Consider the following 17,474-nt stretch of genomic DNA (forward strand, 5'->3'; position numbering starts at 1 on the left):
TAAGCACAAATTTCCTGAGATGAAGTTTGAACATATCGTTCATTAAGCTTTGAAAAGTTGTTGGGGCATTAGTGAGGCCAAAAGGCAGCACTAAGAACTCATAGTGACCCTCATGAGTTCTGAAGACTGTCTTAACTATGTCCTCAGGGTGCATTAAAATCTGGTGATATCCAAACCTTAGATCCAGTTTTGAAATGTAAGTAGCACCATGTAACTCATCTAGTAAGTCATCAATCAAAAGAATAAGGTATTTATCCTTGATTGTCAATGCATTGTGCTCTCTATAGTCAATGCACATCCTCCAGGTACCTTCCTTCTTCTTAACTAGAAGCACAAGAAAGGAAAAGAGGTTGTGACTAGGTCTAATGAATCCTATAGAAAGCAACTCTTGAATAACCTTCTCTATTTTAGTTTTCTGCAAGGGACAATGGTGATAGGGTCGAATATAAGGTTTAGCTCCAGGTACTTGAATGAGGGAGTTGAGTAGGTTGTATAAACAGGTCATTAGATGCATTAGTGAGATGTTGTAGATCTTTTAATTGAACTGGGGTGAATACATTAGAGTGTGCTGGTTGATCTTCTATAAAGTATAAGAATTAACCCAAACGTGAGTTGTGTAGTTCTTTATCAAGATGATGAAGTGAAACTTGTTGTATAAGTGGTTCTGTAGAATGGCTATGAGATGGTTTATACTTCTGGTGATTTTTAGTAAACTCCATGATGGAAATCCCACAAGACAAGACAAACTGTAGAAAGCCAGTTAACCCCTAAAACAACATCACAGCCACCTAGTGGAAGAGAGTAAAGGTCCACCTTGCAATCATAAGCCCCCAAAGAAAGTGAGGAAGATCTGCAGTACACTGAACTTGTCACTCTACCTCTATCAGCTATCATAACCTGGAAGGATTGGGTAGCATAAGCCTGTTGCCCTCATTATTTCAAGAGTTTAGAATCTATGAAGTTATGAAAGCTTCCAAAATCGAGCAATATTTGAAAACAGCCTGGCTATTTATTGTACCATTGACATTCATAATGTGAATAGTATGCCTGGCATTAGTCCCATCAAATGCTCACTCACTTAATTCCATAGATTGTAACTCAGGTGTAATGTCCTCAACACATTATTCTAGTAACCTTGGATCTAAATCCTTAATCATAAGTAATTACTTGAGACCACATTTATGACCCTTGACCCATTTATCTGAACAAAATCAACATTCTCCTACTCCCTTTTCTGTTAGATCACGGCTGGACTCAGCTTCTTAATAGGCAAGGTACCTGCCCTAGGCACAGTATGAGGGTTAACCCCAATAGTAGGAGGTTTAGTGTTCACAGCTGGTCTAATAGGATTGGATTTCAACCCAGTAATCTTAGTGCCCAATTGCACAGCAATGGCTATATCATCATGCACAGTTGCTTGTTTAAGCAATTTCACATCAAATTTTAACTCATGCTTAAGACCACCCAAGAAACAACTCTTAAGTAATATCAGACCTATATCAATAGTTTTATTAGCCAAACACCTAAACTTAGCAATTTATCTACTAAGGGTACTTGTTTGGCGAAGTTTAAACAGTGATTCAACACTGTCCTCGAACTCTAATGGACCAAATTCTCTACAAAAAAAACTCTGGTAAAGTCCTCCCAGTGTGGAGTGGTGTTGATATAATCCATCTATTTGATCTTGCAAAGCCTCACCATTAAGATGGAAGGAGGTTGTGAGGACTCGTTGAGTCTCGAAAGTGTTATAAAACTGGAAAAATCGGTCCGCCTTATAGATCTAAGCCAATGGATCATCACCGTCCACAAATTAAGGGAAGTCCACTCGAGTAGTCCAAAATTGATGCAGAGTGTGACCTTCACCAGTCCAATTTAGGCTGCATGGGAGTTGAATAAGGTCGAGCTCATGCAGTAGGATGGGATCAGGTTGAATTGGAGCTGAAGAGCTCTCACCTTCCCGACGAAACGAGAGTTCACCGCGAAACTGCTCGAAATAAATCGGAAGGCGATTATCCAGATGGACAGGCAATTTAAACTCTAGGATATAGAAGACGACAGTCTGAACAGAAGAGTTCACTGCCTCAACGATGGTGGAGTGGATAGCGGTGAGTAAGGCCTCCAAAGCTGAAACATGTGCTTTCATAGGTGTCGCGCAAGTAGCAATGGATCCACGAGTCATACACATAGGAAAGGAACTAGGAGAAATTGGATGATACCAATGTTAGTACCCCAATTCACGGTTCGACCTTGACCTGAGCAATAGAAGTTACAGAGAGAGAAAGAGAAAGAGAGAAAGAGAGAAAGAGAAGGGAGAATTCAATATTTTTTCATTCATACCCATTGCCTCCACTATCGAGAGGTTATAACAATTTGCTAGCTTACCACATATGTGAGTGCCATATCAGCAATACAAGACAAAAGCATATTAAGATAATCCTTAAAAGTTATTTTGTCCTCTCCCATGTAACAAGGTGATCACCGAATCGGGTCATAACATTCATAGCCTTTATGGATTTTATTTAAACATCATTTTAATCAAATATATGAGATTTTTATTATGAATTTCAATACACTTCTATGGATCCTCGTGGTAGTCGTAATAGGATTGGTGGCGGTAAGATGTCATAACTATGGCAGTTTCAGCCATTGAAACATACAGAAAAACTTGAAAATATGAAGCTATGGAAATCGCAGACAAAAAGAAAGAGAGATAGAGAAAAGAGACTTGCAAAAGAAGCTGATGTATTGACTGAAAAATCACCAATTACAATATTATCCAGCTCTATTTATAGTGGCTGTCAAACTTAATGACTAAGAAATCCAACAAATCTAACTAACTTTGCTGATGTGTGCAAATACATTAAAATGACACAAATACCCCACCATATATTGTTAATACTCCCCCTCAATCTCAGGTGGGATATCCCAGTCTGAGATTGGAACAATGATGAACAAACAAAGGATTTTGTAACCCTTTTGTTAACACATATGCAATCTGAGCCTCAGTGGGAATATACTGCACCTACAAACCTTTTTGTACCCTTTCAAGAAAAAAATGAAAATCGGTATCTAATTGTTTAATTCTAGCATGACATACTATATTAGAACACAATGACAAGGTAGAAAGATTATCGTAATGTAACAGAGGTATTGAAGGAACAAAAAACATGAAGATCTTTAAGAACTAATTGTATCCAAGCCACACTCGCTACTGCATTAGCTAAGGCTTTATATTTAACCTTAGTGGAACTTTGAGAAACACTGCTTTATTTCTTAGACTGCTAAGACACAAGATTTAAGCCAAGAAAAACAATATAACCAGTGGTAGACCTCATTGTATTTATATCCGCTGCCCAATCAGCATCACTATAAGCAAGTAAATCCATGTCTCCTTGAGCAGAGTAAGTTAAACCACACTGCAAAGTACCTTTCAAATATCTGAGGATTCTATTAATCAAATAGAAATGAGTTTCAGTTGGTGTTGTCATAAATTGGCAAGCATAGTTAACAACATATGCAATATCAGGCCTATAAAGGTTATATATTGCAATGCACCAACTAAACTTCTGTAAATTGTTGGATCAAATATTGGTTCCCCTTCATCTTTGAGCAATTAAGTATGAGGTTTACTTGGAGTTGAACAAGGTTTGCAAATCATCATTCCTACCTTATTGAGTAGATCAGTCACATTCTTTGACTGATTAATGAAAATATCTCCATTTTCTCTGTAAGTGATCTGAAGTCCCAAAAAATAGGTAAGCTTGCCCTTGTCCTTCATATCAAAAACACTACTCAAATTATTAATTACTTGTTGGATAAGTTGAGATGAAGAACCTGTGATGATAATATCATCCACATATAGTAACAAGAATACCACAACTGTCCCAACCACTTTCACAAACAAACTAGTATCTGAATGAGATGACTGAAAGTTTAAAGAAGGCAAATAACTTGTAAACTTGGTTTTCCAAGCCCTTGGAGCCTATTTTAGGCCATATAATGACTTGAAAAGCTTGCACACATGATTAGGATTCCTATAATCTTGAAAACCCTAAGGTTGTTTCATAAAGACTTCTTCTTGTAACTCTCCATGAAGAAAAGCATTCTTCACATCTAATTGCCTCAATTTCCATCTGTTCATAGCAGTAAGGGACAAAACCAGCCTCATTGTTGTATGTCTTACCACTAGAATAAAGGTCTCTTCATAGTGTAACCCATGTTCTTAACTATATCCTTGTGCAACTAAACGTGCTTTATATCTTGACACTTTGCCATCTTGATCCTTCTTGATCTTATACACCCATTTGTTTCCTATCACATTCCTATTAATTTGAGGTGGTACTAACTCCCAAGTACCTTGTTTCTGTAAAGCCTCAAAATCTTCCTTCATAACATTTCTCCAATCCTCAAAAAAAAAAGCTTGCTTATAATGAGAATGTTCTGATGAATCATGAATATTGAGAATAGCACTGAAACCACAAAATATCACATCATCATGATGCAAAGAAGTAAAGGCTAGATTATTTGTTGCAGAAGCTTAATAATTTGAATAGTCTTTCCTTTGCAGAACTCCACTTTTTAATCGTGTAACCATATTATGCTAAAAAAAAGTATGTATAACAGGAGATGGAGAGATATTATCAAGAACATCACACATAAGTGATAAAGAAGATACATGCTGAGAAGGAATAGTGTCATTGACAGATTGTGAAGATACCTAATTTTGGTTAAGGGTATGGACATGCAACACTTGAGAGGAAGAAGGAGATTAATTTAGAGGAGTAGCTTGTATATCTAGTGAAGACTCCTGGCCTTGACTTCAAGATGAACTTGAAGGCTTAACTAAAACAGAATCGATACCATCCTTGGTAACTTTCTCTTAAAGATGAGCACTTTCACCACTTACCTCTCTTGTTTGTTCAGATGAACTAGGCAACACAATCGATACCATCCTTGGTAACTTTCTCTACGGTATTGTACCAGGCAAAGGAACATTGACAGAAGAAGATGAAGACTTCTTAAAAGGAACCACACTTTCATCATGGATTACATGCCTTGATAACAGTAAGGTGTATTCCTATTATAACACAACACTCCTTTACATCTAACAGAATAACCCAGAAACACACATTCATCACTACGAGCTTCTAACTTATTGGCATTATAAAGTCTTAAGTAGGGATGGATTGCAATACCAAAAATCGTCAAGGAAATCAGAGATGGGGACTGTCCAAACAACTTAAGATAAGGAGACATCATATCTAAGTTTGGCAAGGCATTTTATTAATTAAAAACATTGCATGACTATAAGCATGGAACCAAAACTTTTGAGGTAACCTTGTAGCACTCAATAATATCATAGTAGTCTCAATAATATGCCTATTTTTCCTTTCTGCCAACCCATTCTATTGAGGGGTATAAAGGCAAGAGGCAAGATGTAAAATCCCATTTGTATCCAGAAATTGTTTAAACAACTTACTCATATGCCCTCCTCCTCCATCAGATTGTAGTGTCTTAATATTACATTTGAAATGATTCATAACAAATGCATGAAACTTAACAAACACAGTATAGACATCAGATTTATTAACAAGAGGAAAGATCCAAGTGAACCTTGTGCATTCACCTACAAAGATTATATAATATCTATAACATTCAAGAGACAATGGATGAGGGTCCCCATACATCAGTATGCATTTTCTCAAAAGGAACACTAGACTTATTACATTTATAAGGAAATGGTTGTCTAGTCATCTTACCCTTAATACAAGCTGAACATAACTGTGGACTTTTATCTAAAGATAAAAGGTATCTGAGACTCCTTTAACATTTTCAACTGAACTTCATTGGTAGGATGCCTAAGTCTTTGATGCTAGATTAAAGTCTTCACAAGTTGTCCCAAAAGAGTCTGAGGTGTATTATTTACCAGATGAGAATAGTTGAAAATCTGCTGTTGAGGAATGTAATACAAGCCACTACTACTACTCATTCCTTTCAGTAGGATTTTCTTTGTTCCTTTGTCCTACACCTAGAAACCAAGTTCATCATGTATAACATAGCAATGATTATCTTTGCACAGTATATACACAAATAATAAACTAGCTGCTAATTAAGGAACATGTAAAACCATTTGAAGAGTTAAGGGCTTGGAAGAAGTTAAAAGAGAACCCAAACCAGTATTGGCCACGAATAGACCTTCTCTATTGCCCACTGTGATCCTTTCATTGCCTTCAAAAGGAGTGAGAAGTGTTAAATGATCCAGATCAGCTATCATATGGTGTGTATCCCCTATTGTGCACCTAATTTTGTTGTGAAGAAGAAGCAAAGTTTTGCTGAGCTTGTACAGTGAGAGCAGTCAAAGAAGAAGAAGGTTGAGCACCTTGATATGCATAATTTCCTCGATGATAACAATTGAGAGCAGAATGACCTTTCTTCCCAAAGATTTGACATTCCAGAACTGGAGGGGCTGAGCTTGAGCTTGCATCATACCTTGAGTAGCAACTAGGAGTTGTGTGTCCTCTTTTATTACATATTTGACATTCAGGAATCTGTGTTGTCTTAGACCCACTATTGCCATTCCAATTCTACCAAGTTGATCCTTCTTTAGAACTACTAGAAAAACCATTGTTGTTTGAACCTCTAGATAAACCATTGGAATTGCCAGAGAACCTGCCATTATTATTCCCATTGTATTTGGACCTATTGTTAAATGTTTCATTGTTGTCTCCATGATTCTGATATCCCCTATTATTCTGAAAAATCTCATTCCCTTGTTGATGAAACTGAGGCAGAAAAGCTTGAGAAATAATGCCTCCAGTTGGTCTATGAGCATTACTCTGAGAAGAATTATTAGCTTTAGTGACAAAACCATAGCCACCAAAAACATATTGAGAAGCTCCTTGATCTAGTGAGGAATGAGAATTAGATGATTCTTCTTAACAATACATGGCTGACATGGGAAAATTCAAAGTAGACTGTGAATCTTCAGTTGTCCTCTCAGCTACCAATAATTGTGCTTGGAATTCTTTCAAAGAAATTAAAGTTTCACAAGCCACAATCACAGTACGAATCATATTAAACTTAGCTGGTAAATCAGCAAAAGCAGCAACAATAAGGTCATTCTTAGACACTACTTCACCCACTGCCATAAGCTAATCTTTAAGAGCTTTAAGCCTCAACATATGTTTTTCAACACTATCAGACCCTTTCGTTTAATCCATTCATTGTATGCTGCTGTAATTAGACCCTTTCGTTTAATCCATTATCTTCAGGGAACACAAACTTCGGTGGACACACAGATGTGCCATCAAAGTGATCAAATAAATCATATCCCTCAAGCACTAATTGAAATTGAAATGACCACTTGACAAAATTATGATCTTGTAGCCGAATGGTTAACATATCAAGTAGATTTTCCACTTTTAGTGGATTCATAGCTAAACTTCTTGCAAAAGTAACAATAAGGATCTTCCACAAGATAGGATTTCAACAAGAACAAGAATTCACCAAATTGTACACCAAGATTCAATGAAAAAACACAATGAAGAGCTTTGTGCTCAAATCAATTCACAGAGTATCAACCAGTAAAGAGCTTTGTGCTCAATTCAATAAGCAATTCACCAATTAGACAAAATCAATTCACAATAGGCTTCGTGCCCAAACAGTAAGGAGCTTCATGTTCAAAACAATCATTAATTCATCAATCAGAAAGAATCAAGGCTTCGTGCTAAAGAAACAATCATCAATTCATCAATCAGAAAGGTTCAATTCACAATAGGCTTCTTGCCCTAACATTTATCACAGCAACAAATCATAGATCCATAGCTACAACATGAAATTGAACACAGATTCCAGAGAATATTCACCAGAAAACGCAAGAATCAAACAAATAGAACCTAATTCTTCAACGACAGACCGAAACCAATACTTCTCCAATGAAAGTAGACACCATAGTGCAAAACTCACACAGCCTTCGCAAAACCACAAATTCCAAAGCCTAATGAGCTCACCAGGATCCTCTTCACAGATTCACCAAACCTAAGCTCTTGATACCATCATAACTATGGCAGTTTCAGCCATTGAAACATACAGAAAAGCTTGAAAATATGAAGCTATGGAAATCGCAGACAGAAAAAGAGAGAGAGAGAGAGAGAGAGAGAGAGAGAGAGAGAGAGAGAGAGACAAAAGAGACTTGCAAAAAAGCTGATGTATTGACTGAAAAAATCACCAATTATAATATTATGCAGCTCTATTTATCTAACAAATCTAACTACCTTTGCTGATGTGTACAAATACATTAAAATGACAAATACCCCACCATATACTGTTAATAAGATGGTCGTAGGAAGTTGTTGTTCTGATGATCATGATTAGACCTAGCAAACAAATTGTGTTTGTCGTATTCTATCATGCTCGTTATCTTAACGAATCATGTCGCTTCAAATTCGCTATCTTAACCGGTCTATCTTTAACAGGTTCTCACCAGTTGACCCAATAACAACCTGAGAAGTTAACGCTTGACCTAAAACCTGTTATTTTCATGTCAAATTAATAAGTCATGTAAGAAATTGTCAATCCTGATCATGACAAGCCGCCAGTGGGGGTGATGGGTATGCTCATAGTAAGGTAGTAGAGATGACAGTAACAAGATTTAGTAAATGGCTTTTTGGTCATCACCAGAAAATGGCCAGTGTGAGTTAATTATATAAGTGGACCTTCCCAGTTATTCAAAGCTCAAGCCACCTTAGTTTCTGAAAGACTGAAACACAACAGTGCATTCTTTCGGCTATGACAGATGTGAAACTCCATAGCGAAAAGAAAAAGGAAACCAGTTCCAGGGATAAAGCATAGTACATTTGGCAGCTTACAGTTCACAAATAAAAGCTGCCTCATTAGCCAATTTCACATGAAGAGGGATTACATTCACTACTAATTTATAGCCTATATGAAGTTATAGGTCGATGATATATGTACACGCAGACCAATCGATTCGCATAAAAACATATGAAAAAGGTGACATTCAAATTCATGAACCCACAGCCTATAAATATATACATACAAATCTTTTTGTTGTAATCCAATCGAAAAAGATTCAAAACATAATCTAATAAATCATATAGGCCTTACCTGAATCCGAAACCCCCATAAAATGATATGGCACTGATCCTTGCACAATTTTATGTACCTATAAGTGTAATAATACATAGGAGCAGCCTCTCAAAGGAAATGCATCGACTAAACTTGGATAGGTCTTATTATATAAATGTGAAAAATAACGTCAACCATGTAAGAGACACCTCCGATCCATCGTAAAACAAGAGTTCCTATCTTTCGCTTATTGACCAATACCGAGAACTTCGTACACTTGATGATAGGAATGTGAGGAATCTAAGATCAAGCAAGACAGGGGGGAACACACATTATTTCCACATTGGAATGAATGGCCACTTGGATCAACAATTGCTCTCTATTGCTAACAATGTTTTACCTGATCTATTACTGTCATTTGCAGAGTAAGTTGATCGAAATCAAAGTCAGATCGGAAGCAAAGGGCGAAAATTAGTGCAAATAATCATGTGGTGTCTGTCAAGTTACTAGTAGATCCTATGCTCCTCTACGTTCCTGTCATCAACAAGGATATAAAGTAACCGAGTTCGGACAACAAGATGAAAATGGCAGCTCTTATTTTAATATCAGTCACAGATGTACAAGTGAGACTATTTCAAGTTTAATCAACGCATAGTTTTCGATTGGTTGACTCCTACGGATTATAACGCTTACGATCAGTCACAGATGTCTCTCATACAGTACATATAAAATAAATTTTTTGAGTGGATTATTTTAAGTAATGGTATCTGGAATCCCAATTTCCAATCTAAAACCACCCGTATTGACCAACAAAGGCAATTCACCGGCTGTATTGAAATCTAAAACCGTCCACTGAATTATTAATGTTGTAACTGAGTGAAATCTTATATTCAATTTTTGTTAAAAACGAATTTAAACCACATAATTGCTAATCTATTGTAAGGATTAACTCACTCTCACATCCCTAATCTAGATATCGATCGTTTTTTCATAAAAAATAAAAAATAAAATATATATATATATATATATATTGTGTTAAGTCTTTCAAAGTTGTTGAAATTTGGTTTTTTCATCCCCAACTTATTTTTGTTTTGTTTTAAATTAAATTATTATCATTATTCAATGGAACTGTGGAAGGAAAAAGGAAAGAGTTTTGAATCCAAGCGCACAAGTAGAAACCTAACACACCAACTCATTTGGACTGAGCTTAATTTTACTTGGTAAGTTAATTCCAATACACAAACTTATAAAGTTTTAACATTTGTACAAGTCATTCAAATCACATAAAAAATGAGGTATGTATGATATCTATGTTCCAACTTAGAAGAAAATGTATTAAACTTTGACTTCTTTGACGCTATCAACTGAGAGCAACAAACGATAAAATACGCACCAAGTTCAACACCAAAAATTTGCCCGTATGCATCTGGCCAATGCATCAACTGCGTGCTTCTGATCACAGAACATATAGAAGGACATGATCACAAAATGATAGGCGAGAGGAGATGTATTCTCTGCTGTTGGTAAAAATGCCCATCAGTATGCGCCGGTGATCTTTCTTTTGAAATTACCTAGTTTTTTGCATATTACACCCAAGGGAAACACCAAGCTCGGTTTTACAATATAACAATACCCGCACAAAAACCTAAAGAAAATCTATTAACACGCATTTGGATAATTAAGCATGAACCCTCGGCATATATTCAGTAATTTTTCTCTATTGACACTACACTTAAGGCTAGTTTGGGGTTGATCTGCTGTGAAAAAAAACGTTATTTTCAGAAGTAAGAGTAGAGCTGCTTCTACTTTCTGCTATTTTGGACCATTGATTCTGACAAAAAGCTTTTTTTTTCCTTTTCTTTTTTTTTGTTTTTCATTTAGCAAACAAAATTTAGCCTCAGTTTTTCAGAAAGCTGTTTTTAAAATAATTTCACCAATGCCAAACCAGCCCTTACTATAGTAAGGTATTGAAAGTACAACACCAACCCAAAAGATTAAGGTCCAGCCCATTATGAAAGTTTTGGTATTCTAGAAGAATCATGCATGGGATTTTGCTAGAGAACTCTAGCAAGCATGTCGGTGGGCAGCTGCAAATGAACTAGATTTTTCTAGTTCAAATCTGCATGTTAAGTAGGTAATTAAGCTAGAAAGTTCTAGCAGCTTGTAATATTGTGTGGCTATTATGCAAAGCCTAGGTCGGTTAAGCTCACCTATAAATAGGTGAAGTGCTATGCTAAACAAAGCAAGTAAGCAAGAATAAGAAGTAAGAGTGGTCTTGTAAGTGAGTAGTCTTGTGAGAAGTGTGAGTGTTCTAGAGTGTGTATCTGGAAAGTGTGAAAGTGTCATAGCTTCTTAAAGTGTGTCCTTGAAAGTGTGTGTTGTAATATTTTGTGAGTGTAATATAAGTAATTTGTTTACTTGTTTGCCTCTCCAACACTTGTGTTAGAGTTCCACTGTCCCCTTAACAAATCCTATGTAGATTTACCAATTACTTATGAATTACGCATGCAAAATTTGAAGGTTAGGTTTTCCCTATGCATATTCTACTTATGGGCATTCAAGCTAGAACGTATACCAAACATGCAATCCGTTTGTGGCATTCAAATCAAATATAAACATGCATGACTCATTACGCTTTGTGAAAACCCTTTTAAAAACCATGCAACCCCTAAGATGTGACATTCGCCCTAGGTAAAATTACAACTATCAATCACTAGAAGCAATACTCAATTCCCTGGTGGCATTCCGACCGAATTGCATCCGATTACTTATCTAAACATTCTAATGGTAGCTAAGCATTAAGAATAGAGACAGTTTAAAGCACAGTGAAAGCATGCATGTATAATCATAAGCAATTAAGTAAAAACTACATATTCATGCTAAGGCTCAAGGCATCGCCCTAGCAAATGAAAATTAGTTATGAACAATCATAGAACAAAATACTATTAAAAACATGGATAGAAAACACCTTGAAAATACAAAGAGTCAAAGCCTAGCTAAATTCTCCACATACGTTCTCCCCTCTTCTAATGGCTAAAAAGTCTTATTTATACTACTAAAAAATAAAACCCTACCTTGAAAATGTCTTAGAATAAAACTAGGAAACATAATCAAATCATAAAACAGAAAATAAAAGGTTTCCTATTTGAACTAGAATTCGGATTTTATCCGAAAATCCATCTTTTGACCTACCAAATCAACTCCGATTTGGTCCCAAAATGTCTCTTTTGAAAGCTGAAGACGTCCCCTACAAACCTACTAAATGAATCTTCCTCAAAATATGCCATCTTGACCTCCAAAATACCCAAAACGTCTAGAAACATCAATCTGGGAAAGCTACGCGCTGGGCCTTAATTTCATCACCATGGTCAAACGGCTTGGTAGAAAAATCTGGAATTTTGATACAATCATCTTGAAAGGCACACAAACATCCTCCAATTAGAATCACTCCAAAATTCATCTATTTGAATACTTTTTGCTCCAGAGGAAGTCGAATGTCCTATATTGAAAATATATAACAAAGTATCAAAATTCTACCAAAATAACCAATAAATTAATACTAAGATTAGGGTAAAGTATATGGTACAATATGGAGTCATCATGTATCGACACCTCAAGATCTTAGGGACGCTAACAATGGAGGGACAACAACTGCAGTCAATCTACGTAATGTCAGCAGAAACTGCGTGTACGTAGACAAGACAAGAAAGAACGAGACATTAGATTTATGGCACATCAGATTAGGTCACGTTAGCTGTCACAAGCTAAATGTGATGATGAAGAAGTCAATGCTTAAGGGGCTACCTCAGCTTGACATTAGAACGGACACGGTTTGTGCAGGATGCCAATATGGTAAAGCACATCAACTACCATACGAAGTGTCAAAGTTTAAAGCGAAAGAACCGTTGGAGTTGGTTCATTCTGATGTGTTCGAGCCCATCAAGCAACCATCAATAAGTGGGATTCGGTACATGGTGACGTTCATTGATGACTTCTCCAGGTATGTATGGATTTTCTTTATGAACGAAAAATCTGAAACATTTTCAAAATTTAAATAGTTTAAGGAGACAGTTGAAGGAGAAGTGGGAGAGAAGATCCGTTGCATACGCATGGATAATGGAGGAGAATATACCTCAAATGAGTTTTCCCAGTATCTACAAGAATGTAGAATACGTCACCAATTCACATGTGCCAACACTCCACAACAGAATGGTGTAGTGGAAACAAATAATTGACATCATAAAAAAAATATGTCGGAGTAAATGTACCAGGAAGGTTTTGGGCTGAAGCAATGAGAATTGCAGCTCATGTGATCAACAGGCTTCCTTAACCAAGGTTAGAATTTGTCTCACCCTTTGAGAAACTGTGGGATATGAAACCTACAGCTAGTTACTTTCATGTATTTGGTTGTGTGCTACGTATTTGTTCCAGGTCACCTACGTAGCAAGTTTGACAAAAAGGCAGTTCGATCTATCTTTGTGGGATAAAACAGCCAAAGAAAATGATGGAAATGTTGTGATTCTACGACTGGAAGGTGTTACACATCAAGAGATGTAGTGTTTGATGAAGCATCTTCTTGGTGGTCCTCAGAAAATGAGGCGTTGCCTGATTCGAGAGAGATTAAAGATAAGCTGCAACAAAAGATGAGGGAGCAAACTGTTCAAATTCAATCGAGACAAAGTGAGTCTGAGGATTCGCTTAATGGTGATGATGTTAAACCTGGCGTATATCAACAACCAGAAGAAGAAAAGACCTAGTGAAGTGGAAGTATCAACTCCACAATCACAACTAAGGAAATCAACGAGAATCCAGAAGCCAAATCCTAAATATGCCAATGCAGCCATAAAAGAAGAAGCAGTTGAACCTGAGTGGTTCCAAGTTGAGAGAAGAGGTCACTGCAGTGAAGCTAAATCAAGCTTGGAATCTAGTGTCAAAGCGAAGAGATGTGAAACCCAAATCACGCAAACGGGTGTGCAAGAAAAAGCTTTGTCATCAACTCACCATGGAGGAAAGAATGAGGTGGTGTTGAGGGGGAGTATTGAAAGTACAACACCAGCCCAAAGATTAAGGTCTAGCCCATTATGAAAGTTTTCCTATACTAGAAGAATCATGCATGGGATTTTGCTAGAGAACTCTAGCAAGCATGTCGGTAAGTAGCTGCAGATGTACTAGATTTTTCTAGTTCAAATCTGCATGTGAAGTGGGTGATTTAGCTAGAAAGTTCTAGCAGCTAGTAATATTGTGTGGCTATTTTGCAAAGCCTAGGTCTGTTAAGCTCACCTATAAATAGGTGATGTGCTACGCTAAACAAACCAACTAAGCAAGAATAAGAAGTAAGAGTGGTCTAGTAAATGAGTAGTCTAGTGAGGAGTGTAAGTGTTCTAGAAAGTGTGAGAGTGTCATAGCTTCTTAAAGTGTGTCCTTAAGAGTGTGTCTTGTAATATTTTGTGAGTATAATATAAGTAATTTGTTTACTTGTTTGTCTCTCCAACACTTGTGTTAGAGTTGTGTACTCTAATTTTTCCTCAACACAAGGTTGACATGCCAGACACTCAATAGTTTTAGCGTTGATATTTTTTTTTTCGAAGAAATGATAAAATTTTATTAAAACAAGACAAGGAAATACAAGAAATAGATAAGAAATCCACCAACTAGCAAAACTAGCTAAAACGTCTCAAGTTGGACTACTTTAGAGGTAACTAAAGTTGAACCAAATTCATTTTCCTTGCTAATAAGAAAGAGAATAATCACCAAATTCATTTTAGCGTTCATATTACGCTCAAGGCAAACACCAAACGTCGTTTCGCCATAGAACAATGCATGCAGCACACAACCTAAAGCAACTCTATTAACACGCATTAGGATACCCATCATTAGTTAAGCAAACAACATTTGTGATGCAGTTCATCTCAAAACAAAACTGATCTTGTTCAACCTTGTACAGTAAATTATAAACAGCATCACCATTTACATGAAATAGGGACAATAGTCAGTTTCGAGGATTCGAAGTTGTGTGACAAAGCCCACCAATAAAGAAAATGCCTCAAATCATCTCATGGATAATAAACAAAAACCGAAATCTGAGATGCATATATGTAAGTAGAAACCAATTTCATCAGAAATTCTTTAGGTTCTAATAAGCAAAACTAAACATTGTAAATTCAAAACGATGTTACATAGCGTAAGAGGGGTAACAATAACCAAAAAAATATCCATGCTTCCAGAGACATGAAAATGCAAACAAGCCCTAGGTGTTGGTGGCTCTGGTGTAGATCTGCCGGCTGGCGTGAGCCGAGACCATCCGAATCAACCTTAGGCCATCAACTCTCTGATCGCCTTCCTCGCGAGTGACCCATTGATCCTGAGGCGGTCAAAGAGAATGGAAAGCGTGATGAGCTTATACTTGGGAGCCTCCATGAGTAGTTTGTCGTAGGTGCCCTGGTCGAAGAGCACCATGTTGTTAACCTTCTCCTTTTGCTTCCCTTTGCTCTACTTCTTCTTCTTCTGCTTTCCTCATTCGGACTTCGTCGACTTTGACGACGGCGGTGCCTTATCCTTCTTCGGCGCCTGAAATTTAAAAAACTCGAATTGTTAGAGGCATTTACACAAACAGGTAAAGATCAATATGGAAGCTAAACTTGGTTGTGGAGTTGGTCCGTACCATTGGATCGGTTTACGGCGATAAAGGGAGGAAGAATGAGAAAGATGACGGTTTGGGGCAGGAGAATGAGTGAATGCAGATGAGATGGAGGGGGTTGAGAAGCAAGTAAAAGCAACTCCACCAGAGGCTATAACATGGTGGACAGGCGACCCAAAAAAACCCAATAGCCTCCCTCCCTTGCTCCAGCCCATGCAGATTGGGCTTGGGGAGGCCTGGTGGACAGGCCAATAGGGAATCAACAGCCCTAGAGCCTGAGGGCCAACTGATGCCAGGCTGATGTCAAGGTGACGTCAACCACGAACTGTAGAGAGATCGAGAAAAAATGGCTTTCGGTTACAACCCCGACAACGCAGCCGGCTTCAGGTTCTTACTCATTTTGTTGGTGACGTACGGCCTCATGGTGGCGCTGGTTCACTCCATACTCACCATGCGCTTCATCAAGCCTCTTGAGATCGACGCCCCTGATCACTTCTCGGAAGCCAGAGCTCTCAAGCACGTTAGAGTCTTGACCCAAGAGATCGACGGCCGCCAAGTGGGCTCATTTTTCAATGCCCTCACTGCATTTTTCTCCCCTTTTTGTCCAAATTGAAGAAAAAACAATTTGAGATTTTTTTCTGGGTTTGATTTGAATTCGCCATTGTTATTGCTATTGGAGAGATTGGGTACACTGTTTGGTTTATGGGTTGAGGTACTTATTTGCAGTTTCCTAATTTGTTGATAGGAAGGGTGTCCTGGCTTGACAGAAGCTACTCGATACATTACAAGGCAATTGTAAATGATAAAATTATTTTGTATTATTTTATAAAATAAAAAATACTAATATTTTATTGTTTATTGCCATGGCTATTCAATTTATAAGTGGAGATGCAAAAAAGAAATTACTATTCATTAAAGGCAGTTACTATTCACTGAAGGAGATTGAATAGGAAGTTGCCCTAGAGGGCCTTTGTCACGCTGGAGTTGCTTTAATAGTAGGAGGACTAAATTTAGAAACTAAATTTGCAAACTAGATTATTTGTCACCAATAAGAATAAGCATATTTATCAACGTGTAAGTAATAAGTCAATCATCAACTTTCATGTTCTTTAGTTTTCAAAATTTTATCTATAAATTTAATCTTCTTAGCATAAAGCAAGGCTTTCGTTGCTGTCGTATTACAAATTTACAAGTTTCTGCACCATTTGGGGCCCCTTGGGTTTGACAGACCAAGCCACGCATAAAATTAAAGATCCAAAATACTTGGGTCTAACTTCTATCACATTGCACCATGAAATTTTGAAATTATATCAATTTGTTGGGTGCGGCTTTCATGGTCCTTACCATTTTATTGTTCGGGTATTTTCTAAATGAATTTAGCAAGTTTTTTTTTTTTTGTTGAAAAAAAATAATTCCATTCCATTAAGAAAAGACAAGGGTTGTGATTGGGCCAGCATATATTAGCCGGCCAACACAAAGGATTGCAAGCAACCCAAAAAAATTGGGAAACCCCAAGTACAAAATAAGCCAAACCCAATAACCGAAACAAACATAACATAAACCTTAATCTATATAACAGCTGAACACCACCGCCACCACAAACATCTTACCATTAGCCACCAAGGGCAATAGGGAAAACAATCGAGTGGTTAATTCGATCAAGATATCGCCACACAAAACTTCTCATGTTGTTGGAAACAAATTCGCAAACATCTGCAGATGGAGATCCAACGAAATTGTTCATAATATA

General features: G+C 37.1%; 1 pseudogene; it reads right to left on the reverse strand.

Annotated features, from left to right (window-relative positions):
• Positions 1–15,090: 15,090 nt before the first annotated feature.
• LOC137728121 (small ribosomal subunit protein eS25y-like) lies at positions 15,091–15,939 on the reverse strand (annotated as a pseudogene).
• Positions 15,940–17,474: the final 1,535 nt, after the last annotated feature.

Source organism: Pyrus communis, chromosome 3 (assembly GCF_963583255.1).
Source record: "Pyrus communis chromosome 3, drPyrComm1.1, whole genome shotgun sequence".
NCBI classification, from domain to species: domain Eukaryota; kingdom Viridiplantae; phylum Streptophyta; class Magnoliopsida; order Rosales; family Rosaceae; genus Pyrus; species Pyrus communis.